General features: G+C 44.4%; 1 protein-coding gene across 1 annotated transcript in view; it reads left to right on the forward strand.

The window, feature by feature from the left end:
• Positions 1-266: 266 nt before the first annotated feature.
• Positions 267-6672, forward strand: part of DUPD1 (dual specificity phosphatase and pro isomerase domain containing 1) — a 23932-nt gene continuing 17526 nt past the window's right edge. The window contains exon 1 of the mRNA XM_010296696.1: positions 267-395. The gene's annotated coding sequence lies outside the window, so the exon portion shown is untranslated. The remainder of the gene's footprint in view (positions 396-6672) is intronic.

Genomic DNA, 6672 nt, shown 5'->3' on the forward strand with positions numbered 1-6672 from the left:
TTGTGCCAGTGCCACATCACTTGTGCACAGCATGACAGAAAACAGCACTGCAATGCTCTTAACCCACATAGCATCAGGCTTGACAAGAGGAAAAGAAGATAAAAAATTTAAAAACCCCTCATCTTTTATTATCGTCGGCATGCAGGCACCACATTATCTTAGTCATACTGAGGCTAGGTAGCTAAATTGCCAGGTTTAATGTTTCAGGTCACATCAGGGAATAGTTTTACCAGCAGATGTAAAGATTGTCCTTTGGAGTGGGTAGCACTCAAGGTCAGAGTCAGCAAATCCTCCTCTAAAAATAGACTCTAGTTGCAAAGTTGGTAAGATTTCTTTTGTCGGTCTGCCGCACTTCACAGGACCCAGCTACCTAGAGCACCCACCTAAGCTTGCAGGTAAGGCTAAGCAATATACATTTTCTGCTGTACTTCTTGTGCTCCTTTTCTTCCTTTTATAACCTAGTTTATTAACCGGGGGGAGGACCGAGAGCTGGCAGACTTTCTACGGTAACTGATAACTTCATAAACTTGTTGCAGAGAAAAAAAAAGGCTTAAAACTATTGCAGAGTCAAAGAGGTTTTGAAAGTATAATTTTTTTAAAAAGAAATGGGTCATGTTACAGAAATGGACTTTATAAAATAGGAAATGAGGTGCCAAACCTGTATTTATCTTAGAGATAATTTAAATCTAAATTTTAAAAGTTAGGAATAAAAATTCTTCTTTTTCAAGCTTTTGTAACATCCATCCCAGAATATTTTGCTTATTCTTTGATAATTGCTCCACCCTCCAGTCAAATCTAACTTTTCCAAGTGAATTACAATTCTCTCAAACAACACCATGTTTTAAGTTTCTTTGGGCATTCTCATAACATTTAATGAAATCTCAGCTTAATCTGTTTTAAATTAACCAGTTCAGTCAACAATAAAGAATGAGGGCAAAAATAAGTTTTTAAAAAGTCATCAGTGGCTTAGAAATTCGTTGAAATAGCTGGTTAGTTTTGAATATTCACAGCAGGAGGGTCTGGGAAATAATGGCACAGAGGCTGTGCTTCTTCTGGTTTTAAACTGTTTGAAGACGAGTGCATTGGATGAACTATTTTACAGTCCCTGAACACTTTAAGCATAAGGCTGCAGGGGTAAAATAAAGGAACTGAAGTAAATGACAGTTTTCGGTGAAGACTAGGACAGGAATAAGGAACATGGGACCGTGTTATTCTTCACTTAAGTATACTGCAGGTACCCCGGGGATTTCCCATTTTAGATGCACAACACTTCGCTTAATTCTTTTAGGGCTCTTTTAGAGGAAGACCTTTTGAAGGACTGACTTATTCCTCCTCCCTCCCAAGAATCGTTCGTACAAAGTTCATTTTTTCGCTCTAGCGTTAGGGAAGAGAACCACCCAGGGAGCCTTTGCAGCACCCCGGCGCGCAGCAGATGCCAGGTTACACGGGAAAGCGCAGAGCTCTTCACGGCCACTGCCAGCGCTCGGAGCCTAAGCAAAATGTCATGGGGGTGGCATATCAGGGAGCACCATTTTAAACTCATTTAGTTAAATCAGGCGAGAGAGCGAGCTTTTGTTATTGCAGCTAACCGACTCTCAGCTCAGCTAACCTACTCCGAGTCGCGAAAAGCTTAGAAACCAAAGCACCGTTTACCCCCCCCCCCCCGAGTGCAAGTGCTGCAAGGAGAACTTTCCAGTTGATGAAGCAGCCCTCTGCCCAGTCGTACTCGAAAAGAGCAAGTACTTTTTCACCCTGAAGGGAGGTATGTACCTGGCGTGCTGGCTGGAAACGGAAGAACAAAACATTTCTTAAGAATTCAGGAACTTGCTCAATAGATCCTCCCTCGCTATTTCTGAAGACCCTCAGACATTAGATCTGATTTTTGTCTGCCTTCAGCACCGAGAGCGCGCTTACCTGGAGACCGGTTACTAAAGGGGATTCAAGCCTTTTGCGCATTTTTTGGAAAGCGTAGGAGAACTGGTATCTCCATCCTCACCTTCTCTCAGGTACACGCTTGCCTCTCCCGTACACACTTGTTACAGGTGCTGTTTCTCCACGAAGGTCTTACCTAAGGTAGTCATTAAGCTGAAAGAAATAAGTAAGTAAAAATAAAAGCATTATTTTTGCAGTTGTCTGGAAGCCAAGAAGGTCTCAGGTTTGGACCCCCGGAAGACAGACGTCCCCTGATTTCAGTGGCATTGAATTCCACCTGACAAAAAAAAAGTTCAAGTAAGTCAGCTCTCCATACAACATCAGAAACAAAAATGGGAATAATTTCTCAGTAACAAGCACTTCATGCACAAAAACGATTTCTTAATCGTAATTACAGTTTGTTTGTTTTTTTCCACTTTATTGTTCTTCCTTCAAGTATAGTGTTCATGGCAGTAAATAAATTCAGTCCCCAGACTCGAGGCTCAAACCACCGACTAATTTCAAGAGCACTGTGTGTATCTCCTACTGCACTGGTGTGGGCATAAGGTCATTACTTCTGCAGACTTCTCACGAAAGGCCCAGAGCTAACAGACAGATAGTCTGCCTTGGTTATTTTCTTTCCTTCCCTTGGCATCTTGTAAAAAACCCTTAAGATATCACAGCTCCACTCCTTTCCAGAACTGCCATGAGGAAAGAGGTAGGAAACAAAATCTGAAAGCATCAAAACAGGAATAAGATCAAAATCTGCCTCCACATTTACAAATAGGTTATATATTTAGGTGTTTCCTGGATGCTGAAAATCTTTCATTCCCAGCTAAACCAGAAGAATTTGCAACTGGTTGGTATTTTCAGGGAGAAGTAGCTTTTAGACAACTCTCTGAGTGCAAAACCAAGGCTGGCACACTGGCGTACACCAAGCTAAATTTAAAAAACACGGCACCAAAAGCCCCACTAGCACGGGTGACTGGTACCATATAGGCTGGGAGAACTCCCAAGAGCAGGAAGCATGGGTGGTGAAGGATTCAAACTATTCTACTCTACGTGGACTAACACGGCCTGAAGCAGGCGTTACGGCAAGCCCTGTGCCCTACGTCAGGCGGGACGGCACAGCTAACAGGATCACAGTTGTTCCTTCTGAAGGAAAGAGCAAGGAAAATGGTCTTCTGCCTTCATTTTTCTTCCCACCTCTTACTTTCTTCGCCGCTCTTGTTGCACGTTTGTAGAGCACACCAACGCCATCGGGCTCTGACCTTACCGGGGATCTGTAGCTTCAGGCACACAAACGCAGCTACAAACTGGCAGCCAGAATACGTCCTCTTGGGGCAACCGCGGCCACGGAGGGACCCCGTGGGCCAGGGAGGAGCACAGGAAAGAATGGGAGAGGGTACGTAGGTCCTTGCAAAGGACAAAGGCAAATGCAATTCTTCGCTGTTCATGTCTGCTTTTTCTTTTTCCTTTTAAATCTCTACAGCTGACTTGGATCCTAGCTCCCAGGCATAAATCTTGCCAAATTGTTTGGCATCTTTATACACAGCACTAAGGCTTGCACAGCATGTTGAGCCAAAAATATTAAGAAACATAGTCTTTTCGTTATGTAGATAATGACTTATAGCTTTCAGTCTCAAAGTACTCAGAAAATTCCACCACATCTGGAAAACCAGCATTAGAAATGTAAACACCACCACTGAAGCTCTGACGTCCACCTCTAGATATGAACCTTAGGTTTTTCTCCCCCCCCATCTGTGGGATTACCAAATTGTAGAGTTCATGACTGACATTTCCAAAAGCATTAACTAAGCTCCTACAAATTTTGGGGTGGGGGAGACACATCCCTCCAGTTGAACAAATTTGAAAATGGGCCACTATGTTCTGTGACTTCCCAGGGCTTTCCTGGAAATTTTGAGTTAATCTGAGTAGTTCAAGGGACTCAGAACAAGGTGCAGAAAGAAAATTTTTCACTGTCATATCACTGCTCCAGCAACTAGACTGTGTTCACTCTCGGAATTAAACAGCAGGTAGACTGGCAGGTTTTCCTTTTTTCCCCTTGCACTTTCTTTCCTCCCTCCCTGTTTTGTTAAAAATAAAATAAAAAAGCTAAAGAGCTCTCTAAGAAATTCCATTTGGCAGCTGTAGAGTGGATAGTGAACATAAAGAAGAGATTCCTTTGCTGTGTCTAATGCATGCTGCTTATCCAAATTAGCCACACAATTACTTCTATCAATGCAAAAATAGTTTAATTTTTTTTTTTCCTAGTGCACAGCACTCGAGAACGACTTAAAACGCAGTGTAATTTGCCACAGCGTATGTCCTGAAGTGGCTCACTAATGAAAAGAGGATTAACTCTCCATTATTCTGAATTACCATTTCGTGAAATCACTAACAATATTTTCATTTATATACATATAACCCAAGGGGGAGAAATATTCCAGCCATCCAAGTGATTAACAAATAAAATTCATTAGATAACATGCACTTCGGTCTTATTTGTGAAGAGAAAGATTAGGGTATAAAAATGCAGATGGCTGAATTTTTATCACCCTTGTTCTGATAATACACTTAAGTCCATGACAGCGTAATTGGTGAGCACCGGCAGTTCCGAGTTACAGCCACGTGCCAGATGGAAAAGCGGGACCCGCAGGATGTCAAGCTTGGCAAAGTCTCACGGGCTTAAACGTCGGACCCTGGTCCCACTGAGGTGGGCCCAGCACTCGGCTGCTGACCAGCCACCGCCGGGTGGGTGCGGAGAGGGAACGGGAAGGTCTTGGCAGCTCCGTCCGCACCAGGTGAACACCCTGCAAGGGATGGTCTCCCCTCCCCAGAGGTCTGCAAAAGAAGCCTGAGCTTTCCCTGCCTGGGCTTGTGCCACAGACATCCTTACGAACAACCACCGAAAAAGAAAAATCCAACCCACTTTTCACTTTTTAATCTAAGAGGGCAGGCCTAGGGAACAGTCTTCCCTCAGCTCCCTTTGGTGCACACAGGACAGTCAGTAAGAAGTGAGGTTAGACATCTTTGGTTCCCGGAAAAGACACAAGCCTTTCCATCCTTCTCCGCCCAACCATTGCCATGAACCAAATGCTTGATGGCAATTAATTCCAGAGCTCAAGTAGCAAACCAGCCCCTTTTCCCCCCTTCCCCTCCTCCTAGTTAAACTCTGTTACTTCGTACTTAGTCTAGAGTAAAATCTGAAATACATATTTTATTAGAGGAAGTTCAACCGATGCTTTCCTTCGCTCTAATTCAATTTAAAAATCCCTGCAGCAGATAACATTGGCAAGGCATAAAAGAACACAGCTTACTTGAAAGTTCAGGGAGCATATGGCTTCCCAGGACAGACAGAAACGAGTATTTCTCAGCAGAGGTCTAACTTTCAGAGTGCTAACCTAGCCTCAAACCAAGACAGTGTTACAGTACCACAAACGATCACTTGCAGATGTAATCGCCCTGTTTTGAGGTCCGCAGCCTATGAGCAGGACCATCGGTGGAACACATCAATGCGCTGTGGCCACCGAGCGTGATTACCGACGACTTCGCTTTCTCTTCTTCCCTTCGTTTCCTCCCCTCCCATTTTATGGAGCCCTGAATAAAAGCACAGTCAGTCCTTCAGCATCAAGGCAACAGGCTCTCAGTTCAAGATAATTCCTTACTAGACAAACAGCAGTTCTTATCACGTTCTAGATAACAGCCTATTCACTCCCAAAGTCAGACTGTATTGGGTTGGTATCTCTGACAGTCTGACATTATTTACGCTGTTGAGCCTGCAGGAAGAATTAGCATAATTCTGGCACGGGAAGGAAAAAGGCTCTCCTGGGGAGTGGCTACTGGGGGCACAGAGGTGGCCTTGGTGCTACTCAGAGGCACGTGAGACCGAGCCCAAGGTAAATTTGCCAGAAACCGGAGTTCTCGGAGCCCTTTACAAATCCCAACAGAGGACCACTTAGCTAAACATCATCATCATGTTTTAGGAAGCTTGGCTGAAAGATAGATCCCCTTGCCAGTGAAAGCAAGCCAATTTCTGAACAAAGGTGTACACATGCCAAACAAAAACCGACTCTGTAATCTTGCCTAGGTTTGGAGTAGGAAAACAGGAATCATTTGGCTTTTTCAAGTTTTCCAGAGAAACAGAACATGACAGGCACAAAAGAGCTCAAACTGAGTAAACAAACCCCATGGGTACACGCGATGTCAGTGAAAAATGGTCATCCTGCTTGCAGGAGAGCTCTACAACAGCTGCACGAAGGCACTAGCCAGAATTTTGTCATTAAAGGACACACGTCACCGGCGGCCAACACCAAAAAATTGTGGGAGCCACTACAGGATTTGTTGCCTGCAAGAAAGGTGGATTTTTGGTAGGCTGTACTCACACACGTCATACGATCAAGCCCGACTCCACCTCTTGTTACGAGTCTCCTACAAAACTGCAAGGTTCAACTTCTCCCTTCACGGGGACAAGAGAGGGAGCAGCCACCGCCCTGAGACATCAGGCCGTCCAGCAGGAGAAACAAGACAGACCCAACAGGGAGAGAGACGGAGCGGACAAGAAAGTCTGCAGCAGAAGGCTGGCAACATGGAAAAAAGGGAAACTTGTTTTCAGGGGCTAAGAGGGAGAAGATGGTTAAGTGACAGCTGGCAACAGGGTAAATAATAGGAGATCAGGCATGTGGCCAGCACCAAATCCTTGTTCCTGGAGGTTTGCTCTAGCGTTAAGTTCAGCTGCATGAGCAGTTTAACTTCCTGCTG

This window comes from Phaethon lepturus, unplaced genomic scaffold (genome assembly GCF_000687285.1).
Source record: "Phaethon lepturus isolate BGI_N335 unplaced genomic scaffold, ASM68728v1 scaffold4491, whole genome shotgun sequence".
Classification (NCBI taxonomy): Eukaryota; Metazoa; Chordata; class Aves; order Phaethontiformes; family Phaethontidae; genus Phaethon; species Phaethon lepturus.